The sequence below is a fragment of the Protopterus annectens genome, chromosome 17.part0 (assembly GCF_019279795.1).
Source record: "Protopterus annectens isolate FY-2018-M chromosome 17.part0, PAN1.0, whole genome shotgun sequence".
NCBI classification, from domain to species: domain Eukaryota; kingdom Metazoa; phylum Chordata; order Ceratodontiformes; family Protopteridae; genus Protopterus; species Protopterus annectens.
In genome coordinates this window covers 802,746,819-802,765,141 of record NC_056751.1, presented here as the reverse complement: position 1 = coordinate 802,765,141, position 18,323 = coordinate 802,746,819, and positions in this window count along the sequence as shown.

Genomic DNA, 18,323 nt, shown 5'->3' with positions numbered 1-18,323 from the left:
TATATATATATATATATATATATATATATATATATATATATGTGATTCTGTCTAAAAATATGTTTATGGTGTTGCCTCCGGATTTCTTTTTTGGATTATACTCTAACTTGTCGCTGAGACACTTTACCCTGAGGACTGAGTTTTTTTTTATTCTAGTAATAAAAAACACTTTAAATGCAGGGAAAGCTAGCACACTTGAGTGTGTAGCAATATTAAGGCAAACATAGGGCCGGATTCATGAAGGCTTGCACGGAGTCTTAGAGTAGAATAAGACTCCATGAAGCCAACATGTCCGCCGAGCGATCCAGGAACAGCCGGCAGCGGCATGCAACTGAGCTCTCCAAACTAGTCCTACATGGACAGGGCTGGGATATGCAAATTACCTCAATTGCAGGTGAAAGCCATGCAAATGAGGTAAATTTGCGATCCAGGAAACCCGAACCTGTCCGAGTAGGAGTAGTGTTATTTGCAGAAATGTACTCAGTTGATAACTGAGTACAGTTCTGCAAATAGCAAAATGGGGCTGTGTCAGCTGGAAAAAAAGCATGCATTCACAGGAGGAAGCATGCCAATGGCCAAAAATATGGCCATTGGCAACGGGAAGTGATGGAAATTAAAAATAAAATAACTTTTTTTTTATCCCGCTCACCGGGGTTTAACCACAGCGCAGCGCCGCGCAAATGCGCTGTGCCCTAAAAACCAGAAAATTAATAATTAAGATCCACAAATGTGGATTTTATAGCTAAAATGAATTTACAATGCAAGGGAATGACAGGCTGAAGACAACATGGCCACCGAGTAGAGGTTGCTAAGGGGGGAACCTCAGTCTAAGAGATGTAACTAAGCATTAGTAGGCAATCCTATGCAAATGAGACTTAGGATAGTGAATTGCAAGTTTACATAACAAGTGAGCATAGTCAGTGGAGTGTAGGAGTAGGATAAGGGGAGTAACAGAGTAGAAGATAGGTGACATCACGAGGGGGGTATGTATGAAAGGAGTGAAGCTCATTGGAGCAGAGTGACATGTGTCAGCTTACATTTACATAATAGTGAAAGAGGTGTGTCAACAGGTAGGCCAGGTAAAGTCAAGAAATCAAAGGTGTATGTCGTGGATAACACCAAAGTTTCTTGCTGAGCGTGCATGCGCGCGTGTAAGCGTGTGTGCATGTGTAGGCTTGAGTAAGCATATGTAAGGCTGTGTAAACAGTTGTAAGTGTGTTTGTGCCTGTGTGCGCGCGTTTTAAGAAGAATAAGCAAGGTTTAGTCTGTGTAAGCATGTGTGCGCATGTTAGCTGCTGTGTGCGTGTTTGCGCTTGTGTGCGTGGCGCTCCCCCCCCCCAAGGAAACAGTAAGGAAAAAGGAAGTACACCAAATAGTGGAAGTTACCAGGGAGTACTAGCAGAGCTAGCAGGTGAAAACAATCAGAATCAGGCAATTACCCAGGCAGAACACTAGCCCAGCCCAGCCCAGCACTTAAAACTCTGCAAACAACAGTCCATTATGTTTCTCTCAAGAGACACTGCAACACTGCAGTAAGCTAATAGAAGTGAGAACTGAAAAGGCTTCACTGAGACAAAAAATCTTAGGGGCTGCCATTGCTGTTATAAGGTGACATATGCAACATGCTGAGGGTGGTGATAATGCAAATGCTGCTAGACGGAGAAGAGTGTACAGGCCCAGGGTTACCTACCAGGGGCTACATGAGCTGGAGATAGTAGAGCGCTATAGAGTGGACAGAAACCTCTTGCAACAAACTGTTGAGCTGTGCAGGCCTCACCTCACACACAGAACCAACAGAGGGGAACCCATCCCAGTGGAAACTAAGGTATGTGTTGGCCTAAGAATATTAGTAACAGGTACCTCCCAGAGACCAACTGGTGATATGATGGGGATATCACAGGCATCAGCATCCAGGGTGCTGCACCAGTTCCTGGATGCCATGTCAGCACATGTCGGTGATCATGTATATTTCCCCAATTCCTGTGAGGTATTGGCCAGCAATATGCGTCTCTTCCAGCAAATAGTGGAATGCCCTGAGGTAATGGGTGCAATAGACTGCATGCACATATGCATCAAAGCACCAGCCGGTGAGCGGGCTAGGGTCTACTTCAACCACAAGGGCTTCCCCTCCATCAACTGCCAGGTCATGTGCGATGCCCAGGGCATAACACTGAATGTGTGTGCTGGTTACCCTGGAAGCTACCATGATTCCCATATCTGGCATCTGACACAGCTGTACCAGACATTTGCCAATGGGGACATCCCACATGGTCACCTAGTGGGGGATGCTGGCTATGCACTGGAGCCGTGGCTGATGACACCCATCAGAAACGCACACACCTGAACAGGAACTCCATAATGAGGCACACGCACAAACAGGAAATTTAATTGAGCATGTGTTTGGGCTGCTCAAGTCACGGTTCCGGTGCCTGGACACATCTGGTGGAGCCTTGCAGTACTCACCAACTACATGTACCCAAATTGTCATGGTATGTGCTATGCTACATAATATGATCCTGCAAAAACAGCTGCAGCAGGACCAGCATAGGCCTGGGCCAAACAGCCCCCTAATTTTGTCAAGGCCATCACAGGCAGAGCATGACTCGGAGGAGGAACAACTTGAGCCTGCCCCAGTAGGCAGAAGGAGGCGTGCCCAGTATGCTTTGGCCTTGGCAAAGAGGCAACACATAGCACATACACTGGGTCAATAGGAACCTTTCTCTGACCCACACATATAGTAAAAGGGATGCCTACATTGACACTACCTGCTTTCAAACATGTATAGGGAGTGTAGTATGTGCATCCGACATAGGCAGCCCTGCATCAACACCTGAGGCATGATTGCCATGTGTTAAGTAATATAAAGCAGTGCTAAACAGTATTTACCATCATGAAGTCAATGTAAACAAAATTGCACTCACCAACTACTACAAATGTGGTCAATGTAGTGTAATATTGGCCAATGTCCTGCAATGATGGTTAATATTGAGCAATGTTGGACAAGCTGGGTCTAGGTACGGCATAGCTGAACAAAAGCCAACATGCTCATATTTGCTCTACTGGCCCCTAAGCAGTCTGTTCTGCTCAGTATTAAAATATAAGCCACAATGGGCCTCTAACCCAGAATATTATGCACTGTAGTCATAGTATGGTACCACTAAACCATGACAGTAGTGCAGTGGTTAGCTTGTATGAAGAAATGTTGATAAGTCTATGCAAAGTATTTCACTGCAGGTACAGCATAATCCCTGTCGTGTTATGACACAAAGGTGAGTCCTGCAGTAAGAATAGAACCTGACTTTCAACACACACAGTACAAATGTTAATAATGGACATGTAGACATACATCAACAAATGCAGTGGACCTGAGACAGCAACATACTGAAAGGTCACACTGGGCATGCTCACACACTTGAATACATGAGACAAATGTCAGGTACAGAACACTGACAGTCTGAACTGGGCATGCTCACACACTTAGGCCATGTTGGAGTAAAGCATTGGGCAACACATAGCAGGAACTTGCATGTGTTAACCCAGATACCTCTCACTACACAGCAGTCTGCCCTGTGCACACACTTATATGACAACAGACATGTATATAATATAGTGGAACCCTGCCATAAGCAAATATGTTCTGCAGATACCTAAGCGGTTCATATAAAGTGTGAAAGCAAAGATGATAAAAACCTGCAAACAGTATCAGCAATAAACATTGTGCATCATGAAAATTATCCTAGGTTCAGAGGTTGATGCTAGGCTATCTGCCCTAGGGCATGTACAAGCATAGCCAGAGTGTGTTTGGCTACTGCAACCCAGTCAAATCAGAGCACTGTGCCTGTGAATAGTAGGTCACACAAGATAGCCCATTTACGTTCAGTGTATTGTGCCTCTGTCTAGCAGGGACCCAGAAGATATCCCATGGGTAAACATGCGATCACCCATCCACTTGTCAAGATGTCACCTGTAGGTGGTCAGTGGGTGGCTCTGCCTATGCAAAACCAGGACTACACTCTGGAGTGAGTGGAGGCTTTCTGATAATAATCTGTCCCCCCAGCATGTCCTTTTAACATCAGTGCTGAGGTATATATCCCAGCAGTGTGTAGCAGCAAGGGAGTCGGATATCCTGAGGTGGAGCATGTCCAGTAAGTCTGGGTCAGATATTGCCTTCAACTACAGGCACACAACACATCCGTGTAGGTGGTAAGTGACTGAGTAGAGCTGGAGTTACTGTATCGGAATTGTGCAGGGCATCTGTGTGAGTCCCTACATCTGCTTGAAGAGTAACATTTGTGGCCATTACAGTTGCTGCAGGTGTCAGGTAAGGTACATCCCAAAGGTGGCATAGTAACCAAGCATGGTTGTGAAGAGTATAGGGGCACAATGTCCACACGTGATCAACATGTGAAACCATGTGGGATATGGTGGGCTATGTAGATGTACTGTCTAACCACTATGGCAATAGGATTGTCAAAGGTGAGAGTATGAACAGGTCATGTCCCCAAACCTGAACAACTACTAATGTATGTAATGGATTACAACCTATGTGGTAATGTGTGGGCATCTTGTCATCCTCAAAGGGGATGACTATGCAACTAATGGCATGCAGCTCTGGGCCATGGCTCAGGCACCAGTCAACCTAGCTCTGTGAGACCCTGTATGAGCATGCATGTGCCAGAAGGAGAGCTGATTATGGCACCCAGTTTGCAGTCATCTGCGAAAATGGGCAGCCATATCCCTCCTGTGATAGCCTGTACATCACACAAATATATACTGAACAAGAGAGGTCCCAGGACTGAGCCTTGTGGGATGCCAGGTGTAACTGGTGTATAGTCAGACATGGCACCTGCAACATTGAGCATGTGGGTGCTATCCCTGCTCCAGGTAGCAATCCATCATGTCAGATATGTGTCAATATTGATGCTGGTGAGCCTATGCATAATGGCCGAGTGGGGTATTGTGTTGAAGGGTTGTGCAAGGTCCAGGCAGGCTGTGTGGACAATCGTCCCAACACTGATGGACCTGGTAACTGTTCAAAGAATATGAACAGGTCCAACAGGCAAGATCTGCCCACAACAATGCTGTAATGTGTAGGACCCAGTGTCTGTAGGTTTCCCATGTCTATGTGCATGAGTCCCATTACAATACACTCCATAGCTTTGCAGAACAGGCTAGTTAGCCTTTTAGGCCAATATTGTCTGTGGTCTGTTGTGGCAGTATTCGGTGAAGCGGGACCACTATTGCTGTACGCCATTCCGTGGGTACATATCCTGAAGTAACTCTTATATCTAACAGTGACGTAATGTGAGTGTTACGTCTGTCATGAAGGCTGTGTACGAAACAGGCTGGGACACTGTCTGGTCCCATTGATGCTGTGTTGTCCACTGTGGGGAGGGGAGCACTCACCTGTTTACTCGTGATGTCTGGGAGGTCACACTCCGTTGGTAAGGACAGTACCACCTTAGGGGTGATGGGGGGGCATGTCTGCACTGAACCTGTTTGCCAGGATGATGGCAATGTCAGTGGGTTCAGGGTATGTTTAGTCAGTATGCAGTAACACACAGCATATCAGTGAGTGTCCAGCCAGGTACCTGAATCAACTGAAGAAGGCCTTGTGAGTATCCAACGTGTCTGGTGCAATTGTCCGTTAGAAACATGCCTGACATAAATACCCGAGTGATTGTAGCAGTCCGCTAGTACAGATGCCTTCCCTGTCTCGGATTGTGCTGTATCATGTGGTAGCTTCCTCCATTTGTTGTAAAGCATATTAATGGCTGGGGTCTACCAGACAGGTCCACTGCCATTGGAGGCATGAGTCCAGTTGTTATTTTGGATGTAATGATCCATGCGATCGACTAGGTGTCCATAGAATGTGTATGTAAAGGATTCAGCAGTCTGAGCCATACTTACCACTGACCCAGGGTCTCTGATGGATACCACCGTGGTTTGGAGGAGTGTGACATTTGCTTTTGGGAAGTTCACCAAGATTACCCAGGATGGGTGTGGGGATGGGATATGGATGTCCAGTGAGATAAAGTATGTTCTGCCCTTACCAATGAGGGGTATATCGGAGGTGTGGAACATAGAGTCCCCATGTCAGTGATGATCATGTCCAATATGTTGTCCCCTCTTGTGGGTGTGGTGACCAGTTGTGCCATAGCATATGAGTTTAGAAATAGTAGCAACTGTTGGGCGAGGGTGTTGGGGCCTGAGTACTATCCACAGTCAATGTGTGGGTATTTGACGTCACCCAATATAATGGTGTTTGGGGAGACCTTCATATGGTCCAATGTTCCCAGGAAAGCTGAGTGAGGTTGCTGTGTTAGGGAGTGTGGTCTGTAGCAGGCAACAAACCAAAAGGCAGATTTGCACAATGTTAGGTGCATATGTATGGTCCGTGATGCATTGTGCAGTGCTACCAACCCGGATGTATGTGTATCTGTGATGTATATGGATACTCCCCCTATTTGTGTTGGCCATTCTGAGTTATGTGGTCAGAAAGCATGGAACGAAATACAACCTGGTAGTGCTGGTGTACATGTGGGAGCCTCAACCATGTGTCTGTTAGTGCACAGATATTGCTATCCTCCATACTGAGGAGATTCCTGAGTGGGCGCAATTTGAGGGTAAGACATCTGGTGTTGAGCAGCATTACCCTCAGCATCGTGTACTCTGTAATGTGTATGGAGGTGGTTCTGTCCTTTGAGCCCTGCTTAAATAGGGCAGTATGGTGGCAGCAAGTGCCCTAGCCAGTATTCAAAAGTCCAAGGGTGACAGGTGCAAGCTGTCCATAGGGAAGCTACGTGGCATGTCGAGCATGTCACCCCAGGGTGACAGACACTGTATCCCCTTTGAATAACACCAATATGTTAGCCAACTGTTAAACGTGATCAGTTAGTTGGTATACTGTGACATCATACTTGGTGAGTGTAAGATGCTAGACAAGGTCAGGGTAATACTGGGCTGGGCTACATGATCACAGAGTTCCTCTATGTTCCATGTCATGTGGTCCAGGGAGGAATGTCTGAGGTTGTACGCACCAGCATGGACAATGATGGAGCCAGTCCTGGACTTGCTTTGGAGTGACCTGCGTGCATGTGTTATGTGGCGGATCCTGGCACCTGAGAGACAGCTCAAAGTGACTATTCCCCTGTCTGGCCTGGTGAGTGGGACGATAGTGTGTTTGACATTAAGTGTCACCTATAACAAGTGTATTAAGTGTGTTGTTTAGCCCAAAGGGCAGTGACTGTGTGGCACACTGACATTGTGAACTGTGTGACATGTGGGCATTGTAGTGGGGTAGCAGTTATATGTGTGTCTGCTTTGGAGGTCTCTGCTGCTTAGGCAGAGTGTATGTAGAGCCTCGGAATATGTGTATGTGTGATAATGTGGTTTGTTTGCTGTCACTATCGGTGTATTTGAGACTGATATGTGGTGTGTGTGGTCACCCTCACCACCTGATAGACTATGCCAGTCATGGGTCGAGAGAGCTCAGCATCCTGTATGTCAATATTGTTACATCTCCCACATATATGTGAGTGTGATGTGAGGAGGAGAGGGTTGTCTGTGTACATGAGAAAGATGTGGCATTGTGTTATAACCACAATATTCACTAGTTGGACTGGAGAGTACACATGAAACCAACCCCTGGACATGCCAGTGTATTATGATGACATACTCTGTAGCCTGATCACAAAGGATCAGTAGGGTGTTAAGTGTGTAAAGAGTATAACCGGGATTAGTGCTCAGGTTTGTCGGTGTTTTGTAAAGAGTAGCTGAGAAGGAGTCCAGACTGAGAAACATGACATGTCCTTCAGCTATGTAATAAATAGTAATGTACATGCATATATGTGCTGAGTCAGGGACAACTGTACCTTACTGACATTGTCAACATCCTGTCAGACAGGCCCATGTATACATACCCACCCCCCACTGACGATAGTCCCTGACATCATACCAGGAGATATCATGTGTAGAATGGCTGAACATCTCCCCACAAAGCCAAAAGCATGGCAGCAATTGGATTACATTGTTTCCCAATATGTGTCATGCATGCACTTCAGAACAAACAGACCCTGCACCTGAACAGTCTGTTGAGCCTCACCCACTCCACAGGACCTGGAATCGTCAAATGTGTTACATCAACATATGGCACTCCCCACATGTGTGGTTGCACAACACACCATGGGAAGTATAGTCCAGTAAGCCTATAAAGTCTGATCTGCAAGGCCATGGAGTGCATCATGGCAGAAGTCATAAACAGAGCTATTGGAAACCGACAGACACACAACCCTACCAACTGTGGTATGTTCATGTGCAGATCATGGTTCCCAAGCATGCTACACCATCTGCAAGGCAGCCACCCAGGACATACATCACGGAACAGAGCTACACATGTCCCACATAGACTTTGAACAGCTCTTCATCAACATCACAGACACATGTCGTATCCACAAAACCAACAATCTGTGCATACATATGTGTTGTCATATGAAAGGATGGCAATGTGTCCACAGATAGATCATACAAGGTGAGACTGACGGGGTCCTGTACAAGCTGTTGACACCTGCCGACCTACATGGATCATTCCTGGGAGTGCATAAAAATGTGTACACACATTTCCATGTCCAGTCTGATGATGTCATCATCCTACAAATACACCAGGAGAACAGAAACCACCCTGTAAAGCATATAGCATACCATGTCAATGCGTATCTTTTTAGTATCATAACATAGTTAGATAGGGGTTTGAGTCCTACTAAGTGTGTGTGGGGGTGTGTATGTGTGTTATTTTCTTTGAGAGGAGTAACCTTTTTGGAGACTGGGAAAACACATTAAAAGAGGTACATCCCTCTTTGGAAGTCTGATGATGTCAGCATCATACAAATATTCGAGGAGAACAACAGCCCCCCCCCCAGTAATACATATAGCGCACTGTGTTAATGCGTATCACTCTAGTATCATACCATCGTTAGGTAGGGGTTTGAGTCCTGCAAACGCCAAGTGTGTGTAATTTCCTTTGAGAGGAGTTGCCTTTTTGGAGACTGGAAAAACACATTAAAAGAGGTACATCCCTCTTTGCAAAGTCTGATGATGTCAGCATCCTACAAATATTCAAGGAGAACAGCAACCACCCAGTAATGCATATAGCACACTGTGGTAGTGCGTGTCTATAGCATCATAGCATAGCATAGTTAGGTATGGGTTTGAGTCCTGCAATTGCCAAGTGTGTGTGTTGGGGGGGGTGTGTGTAGATGTCTGCTTTTCTTTGAGAGGAGTAGCCTTTTTGGAGACTGGGAAAACACATTAAAAGAGGTTCATCCCTCTTTGCAAAGTCTGATGATGTCAGCATCCTACAAATATTCAAAACCACCCAATATTGCATATAGTGCACCGTGTTAATGTGTATCTTTCTAGTATCATAACATAGTTAGGTAGGGGTTTGGGTCCTGCAAACGCTGAGTGTGTGTGTGTGTGCCACAGGTGGTCAATGCAGTGTGGGTTTTGCTTTTACTACGGTATGACATATGTTTCAAACAGTATGTGCATTGCACACATCGGGTATCTGCATGTCAAATATATTTGTGTACATGTGACCTCAATCAGTACATAGGTGTGAAGCCTGCATACTACATGAATACATTCGTAACCTTTGACAGATTGTGCCGCTGCTTCTCAGATCATAGGTCACGTATGTATGTATGTGTCAAGACCGGCCAATGTAGTGATCCGTGGCCAAGGACATCCCTGCCACACATACCCATGACACATACTATAGAGTACTGTGAGTGAGGGTAATTGCCGGGGTATATGTCAGACATGTTCATACACAACAACAACTGGCAATAATGGACAGTCATTATAGCTGTGCACCAACCCTGTGGATATGCATGCAGGCCCCTAATGTGTTATGTGAAACACAGAGGGACCCCACAATACCTATGGATATGTGGATACCAAGGTACAGATGACATAACACGCATCTGTCTGTACACATTGGTACCCAACATACATGTTCAGGGCTACCACCTATGTGGTACTGTCGGGACAGTATGTATAGTAAATGTGGATGACTATGCCATAGATGGCGTACTGCTATACAGCATGTATTGGACAACAGGTATCTGCCTGTATGATACCCTTGTGTAGGATATGTGTCCCATCCGGGGAATGCAGTGTAGGCCAATGCATGCATTTCCAGATGTGGATGGACATATCCCTAGTGTGTTTGCATGTACCTAAGAGGGCTATATGCCACACAGGTGTGGTCCCAGGAACGTGTGGCGGTCAATACCACTGGTTACTGTTATAGTATAGTACTGGAAGGATCCAACTGTTACTGAGTTCCCTACAACTGTGAGTCATTTGTCAGGACATCATCTAATGATTGGTTATAGTCATGCTGTTGAGGTGGTGTATACTACCAGATTGCAGATCATTGACAGATATCAATGGTATCACCCACAGCATAGTGCCAACCCATGTCATACACACATGTGTACCCATGTTAGTACATATCTGTAGTAGAATGCATACTGGCCATCGAAAGATATCATGAGATGTTAACAATGTGTAGAACAGGGTATGTCACACATCACACGTGTCCACTATGCACGTACATGCAGACAGTGCACACACACCATGTTCACAGATGTACACCCGCTAATTTGTAATGCATACATCACACATGTACTGTCCACTCACTAACACATGCTGGCAACACTGTACACTTCAGCCAAGTGGCACATGGGTGGACAATACATACTCAGACCTAACACTGGTGTAAACAATGCTACAATGACTATCAGAGCTGTGATGCATAATGCCTGCTCAGATATACCTACAAGGATATCAGTACACTTTCCTGTTGGCAACTTGCTACTATTGCTACACTGCTATAATGTCACCCTGTGCATCAGAACCATGTTAGCCTATTCCTGCATCAATGTGACAGATGACAGGAGGTGGCACAGGTGTCATCATATACACAGGGTGTGTTGTAGGTTTGCCAGAGCCCGATATTGACCCATCCAATCGGCATGTCTGTGTGTGTGTGTGTGTGTGTGTGTGTGTGTGTGTGTGTGTGTGTGTGTGTGTGTGTGTGTGTGTGTGTGTGAGGGACAACAGTACTGCATGGGCCAATGTTGATGTAATGTGTGTGTGTATGTGTGAGCCCTAGTTGTATGGTAAATGTGTGTGCGTCTGCAAGCACACAACTCCACCATGTGGCTGCCATATACGAGCAGTTGTGGGACAGCCACAGACTGTACCTTCTAGGCTGTACAGATCACTGTCACCACGGACACAGTACCTCTGCCTAGCAGGGGTGCTACGGGCAGTGTCGGGTGGAGGACATCTAATGTCTCCCTCCAACGGCTATTAATGACCTCGGTGTAATTCCAGATGGCACCAGCAAGGTCACGGATGCTGTCATTGATAGCAGTGTAATGGGCCCTCTGCACCCTTAGTCCCTGTGGGGTGTACCGTTCCATACGTGCCTGTGCCTGCATTACAGCCCGGAACATAGTGGAGGTTGTAATACCTCCGGGGGCATGTCTGCCAGGGGCAATACGACCAGTGGTGCTCCCCCGAGAACCCCTGGACATCCGCCTATGTGGTACCATTCTGGTAATCCGGCTATGGCTGCTGTGAGAGGATACATGTGCCATAGATACCACACTCTCCTGGTCAATGCCAACTGTATGCTGTCCCTCAGCTACGACCATTGGTGACGAGGGATGTATTGGCAGTATGATTGTGCACATAGATGGGGTTGACCACTGTGTACTGTTGATTGGTGGACCAACTACAGACCCTGTCAGACCTTCCTGTGCCACAATACATGTCTCATCATCTCCACTATTAGTGGCAGTGACATCAGGTTCCCTGCTGCATTCAGCCACCCCTAACTCAGCACCTGTGGAAGGAAGACAGGAAACACACTTTACAATCTGTACATGATGTTAGCACACATGCACACATGCACACATGCACACATGAACACATGCACACATGAATACATGCACACATGCACACATGAATACATGCACACATGCACACATACACACATGCACAGATGCACACATGCACAGAAATACACTGCTCACCACAGCACATACACACACACACACACCAGCAATCCAACACATACACAATAGTGGGTGATTGTGGGTGACAGTATCACAAGGCAAACAGTCACCACACATGTGTCAGCATGCAGACCATGTTTTGCTCAACACCATGCAGTGCAAGTGTAGACAGCCCTATCTAATGACATTATATATGGCTTTGATGCATGTGTGTAGTTGTTCAGTGATTGGCTACACCCTGGAACACAATGTGTACATGGTGCAAGTATTACCTGCTCTGCAATGTCATGTGCACCATCACTCAATGGTATACATACCATGGCTGCATGTGTTATCTGTATGACACATAGATTGCCATGTCTGATGACAGTGTCTGTGTCCATAGCACATAATAGTGGGCACAGATGTAGCAAATGCATGCAATGTACAGACATGGGATGAGTGGTGCATGTAGATGTGACGGAATCCCAGTGCATGACATGGACATTGTACAGTGGTTATGGTGAGTGTGAGACATATTGCAGATATGTTAGTGCCAGCCATGACATGGCATGCTACACGACTGCAACATTAAACACCACACATACCCAATGTGTGTTATGTTACCTATACACCCAATAGCATTCCAGGACATATATGTGTCTCTTTGTACAGATGGCGACTGATGTGCAAAATGTGTATACTAGCATATGTAAGCACACACACAACATGCTATGCATGGTGTGTATAGGTGCATATGTTTGCACACACAGAACAATGAGGTGCATAGCAAAGACTGCTATGTGTAGTACTTTGGTCACTGTAACCGGATGGGGTGTATTACCATGTGCCATCATCATCATCATGCATCTTGTGGTCACTCATGGCTACTACTGTGTGACAGACCACTGCCTAGCATGTTGTACCTGAACTGCAGTGATGTGGATATGTTCACTATTACACAGCCACTTTGTACATGGGTGTATGAGGTGCCCAGTAGGGAGCATTGCCTAACATGACTATGTTATGTGTTGAAGAGTGTTGCACAGCCCCATGATAGGCATCTGTCCCTAAGGTACATCATGTGTGTGTGGATGACATGTGGGATACTGAAGTGTGACCTTACAGTGGGTGTATGGTTACGCCATATGTAGCATGACTTTGTGTACTGCATGTGATAAATTTGTTATGTTGTGTACAGGTGTTGCAACCATGCCTATCCAATGTGCAGTACGGGGTTGCCACAACTGTGTGTCATGCTCTGTGTATTGCATGTCATTGAGGCAGCTACTGACATTACTGAGCTGTGCAACATCTCACAGCAAACATGCACGGCATGCATTATGCGTAGGTGTGTTACGTGTACATGGCCTACACCTCACCTATGACATGCATATTTCATTACCAACATTGCAGGTATAACACACTCACCAGCATGGATTGGCTTCCCTGCCGTCACACCAAAGGGACCAATGAGAATTTGAGAGGGTTCGTCAGTGGCCACAACTGTGGCATTGCTACAGTGGGTATGCTAAACTGCAGTACGACAACAGTCAACAGTCACAGGTGTAGGGATATTATTCAAACTATCCGTATTCCACAACACTAGGCAGCGGAACTGCTAAACACACAGCACACATCTCATGTACACATAATCCAACAATACAGTTACCTGTAGTCTACAGATAGGGCATGTTACCTGCTTGCTCCAGGTGGATGTGCTGGGTGGCTCCGGCCTCCATTACAACACATGTCAGAGGTTGATGTAGCTGTTGTCCAGGAGCCACCACGCTTAGGAGCAGCTCCTCCGCTCTGGTGAGGGGGGGATGAATGGCCACCCCACCACCTGTAGCAAGCTGCTGTCTTTAGATATCAGACGCACGCCGCCGGACTTGTCTAATTAAATCACTGCAGTGATAGCGTACTTGCTCATATGTTCAGTTATGCTTGCCTATGTCATTTACCCGACGAACAAGTTCCTGCCACAGTGCAGTCCGCTCCTGCTGGTGCTGGCTGCTTCTGGAGAAGAGCATTGTGTACCACTGCAATAGGCTGTCGAGTATCACCTCTTCATCATCCGCTGTGTATGCTGGGTTGCGTTGGTGGGCCATCTGGCTGAAAAAGATATGAACAATATGTGTGAGAGTGTCCTGTGGCACACTTTACACCTTTACCCACAGATATCACTTTACTGACATATATACCATCCTATTGTCTGTCAGAGGTTGCACACATTTAATACCACTTATTGGTTCTCAGGCCACAACTAACTAACACTGCCTGGCAGACTCTATATATCACACCGCTATACAACAGTACCCAACACACTGTTTGTGACACATTGCACAACCTCAAGACAGGGGTGTATATCACACCAAGGCACGAACAGAGATGTCATCCATTGCAATGGATGTAAAGTACAGATACAGTAGTACCAATCAACCACCCTAGTCATTGATGCCATAGCCCTGCCTAACAGATGTGTCTAGTTGTTACTATAGGTGGCATACTGCTGTAACATACTGTATATGTTGCTGGATACACACGTTTACCCTGTAACACACATATGATTGCAGCCATTGTACAGGCATAATCACACACATATCAGGCAAACATACAACGCACCACTGTATTCCAACACAGATGAGCATTACCTGTGTATCTTACGGTACTGTGTGCCACTACTTACACACCCTTATGCCTGCATTCTGTCCTCTGTGGAGACTACAGGAAACACACATGACAGTGTTTCCAAGCAATGTGAACACACACCATACTGTGCTGTTTAGGCCTACAGCTTCAGGTAGTACTACAGTTCATATTGGTGATGGATTCACTGGCAGAGACACCACATTCGTCAATGGAGAACTACGTCACATCATATGCCGTACTACTATGTCTGCCTAACATTACATTACACATCAGTTGCTGTCCTCATAGCTAGGATAGGCACTACTATGTCAGGTACAACATTACACTAAGCTATCACACCTTTACAGACCTTGCACACATTCAGCGTTACACTTATTCAACCTCACATAGCAGCTATTGCATTAAGTACATGTGTGAGTGCATAGTGTCATAGGTAGGTAGTATGCTATTGGCCCTAGGGCCTATGGCAGCCTAGCCATATGCTACCCTGGCCTTTGACACACATGTACTTTGATTTCACTTGCCCCTGCCAACCTGAACCACAGAGGTGTTTCCTGGGGTGTATTACCAATCTCCCACACAATCATCAGGGGTATTTATGACAACTGCTAAGGTGGAGCCTTGTTTGCTATTGCTATGTGGTCTATTCTGGTGTATAGCATATCTCTGAGATGGGAACCTATCCCTCCAGCATGTGCAGTTTAGTGAGCTGACAAGGTTTAGGGCCCTAGAGCGTGTATCCCGGAGGGATTGTGATATGTTGCCATGGTGGTTGTCACCCAGCTATGGGTGTGACATATCTCTATATGTCCGGCAGAGGTCACCTCTGTGTGGCCAGTATGCAATACAGTGTAGTTGTGGTTTTGTGAGTCAGTCTGCATAGGGCATCTGTTTGCGGCCAGTATTACCCTCTGGGAGGTTTGTCTGTGGCCTGTTCACCTGGTGTAGTTGTCATGTGAAGTACATACCACACAGGGCATTGTGATGAGTAGAGGGGAACTCTACCCTATACTTCCATAGATGACATACCTGTTGTCATGACACATACCACACAGATAGATTACAGGTGTAGTGTGGCACTGTCTTCATCCAAGTGGAGCCTACTGTCCACCTGTGTCCCATGTTCCCTTATCACACCTTCACTGTTAGGTAGATCTCTACCTATGTGGTAGTCAATGAGTACACTGTTTTGGGAAGGTGGAATGGCACTGCAGTATCAACACTTGTCTACAGTCCATGCCTTGGTCACCACACACCTATTGCGGTACATATGACCCCATGTCTCTCTGTCTCTCTCTCTCTCTCACTCTATATGTATATATATATATCTATATCTGTATATATATATATATATATATATATATATATATATATATATATATATATATTATATATATGCATATCTATACACATACATGTACACATCCATTGCTGTACACATGGTTGTATATATAGACACATGTACAGTCCACCTTTCATGGTGGGGATATCACTTATGCGACAGTTGTGGGATGTACAGGTATGTGATTAAATTGCGCAGTGTTGTGCAGAATGCATGTGGGTGTCCTCAGCCCTTGTAGCATTAGCAGGCCTCACTGGCTATAACACAGAAGATCTGACAAATCTGTCCCACAGCATTTAACCACCACATGACATATATCAACACACTGCATGCTGTTTTCTACGCCACACACTATGACCTACATGGATATATGCACATATCAACCTTCACTGACAGATATCTGTCCACCCTTCACTAACAGTTGCAGTATGTCCCTTGCCCTATGCACATGTGCAGATACAGATAGATACATACTGCTGCCACACATGGATGATTTGCAGTGTGTAGAGTACTCTTCAGGAACATCTACAACATGCCAACACATACATGTGAGTTACATACCTTACCTTTGTATTTACCTGCTCCATGTGTTACGGTTTTGTAGTTTTTTTTTATTTGTGGTTTGTTTTGGGTTTTCACCCTCTATTTAACTTTCTGTCTCAGTTTATCACTCTGTTCTGTCTCTGTCTCAGTCTGTGTCTGTGTCTGTGTGTGTCTCTCTCTCTCACTCTCTATCTCACAGCACCTCCAATTATATAATTGCATGTGTGGACTGCAGGTACAGCCTGCTTTTCTAGGTATCTGCACTTGTGCATGTGACAGCTTCTGCACCAATTGCTGCCCACCATTCAGTAATTGCATGCAGCCTGCTATTTGGTGATTGCATTACTCACTGTGAATGCAGCCCACTGCTATAAAATGCTAGGTTAGGTAGGCATAGCCCTTTCAGATTTCCAAGGTGGGGCCCATGCTTGTTTGCTCTGGATACTGTTGTGTCAATCTGAAGGTTGGTATATGTCTCTTATCTGATGCTAGGGTTGTAGCCAGTTATATGCATGTTGTACTCAAACCTGAATGCTGCTGCTTCCAGGACACACATCTCAGTGTAGACATGTATGCACCCCTCCAAATGCTAACACAGGATACATGGAAGTATGTACTTTTTTCTCACTTACAGAATTAACTGCCATACAAATGTGGTTATTGCACTGTATTCCTGTGGCCAGTATTTATCCTGGTCTGATACTGTGTGGTGTTTGTAAGGTGCTACTGTAACATTATTCCCTGCTAGGATGGCTGGTTCTCCTTTCACAGTCATGTTATGCAATTCCACAACCACTGCTGGTAAAGACCCACAGAAAAGGATTTGTGTTATACCATTCCTAATTTCCATTTACATTCCCTCATTGTAATGCATGATATATTTATTTCAGAACTAAGTTATTCGTATATCTGCTGTGGCTTAGTGGTAAATCATGCAGCCTATTGTGTCAATGGTCTGGGGTTCGAGACTGGCAGAGGTTTTTTCTTTTGCTGCTCAGCAGAACAAGGGCCCTGCCATAGAGTGACTAAGGCACTTTTAAGCAGTTGTAAGCAGGTTTGTGTAGGTTTGCGCGATGCTTAGTGTCGCTTAGCTAAGCGTACACATGCGCACACTCAATTAAACCTGCTTACTACTGCTTAAAAGTACTTACTCCCGCTAACCCGCGCGCTAATTTATTTTAAAGAAAAGAAAATGGGGAGATAGGAAAGTGGTGAAAAAGGGGGCACAAACAGGGACAGACAGTAGGTAAACAAGCTCGGGATGTGCAGGACGGTTGTAGGGAAGGTCCATAGCTGCCCATTTCTTTAACAGCAACAGCTGTGCATATGCAATGAATTTGGAGTGAAATTTGAAGCCTTCCCCCCTGGGAGAGGGGTGAGGACAACAAAGTATGTTGTACTGCCAATTCTAATTATCAGCTTACATGTCCAATGGACATGTGTGCGAAATGGGCAGCTATGTATGGGGCATAATTTTTTTTGTGGGTACAGATTGCCCTTTTTTTTTTTTTTTCAGGTGAGAGTGGGAAGTGAGGTAGAGGAAGTAGGTATGTCCGGGGAGATAGGTTGGGAAGGTAAACTGACAAGACAGACAAGATGCATACAGGGATGGTGTATGACACATGGGGTGGGTGAACACAATTGACGGGGTTGGATGCTTGGAAATCGCAAGCCCATGAGCCCACAGATGGTAACAGTGGAACTGAGATCCCCACCCA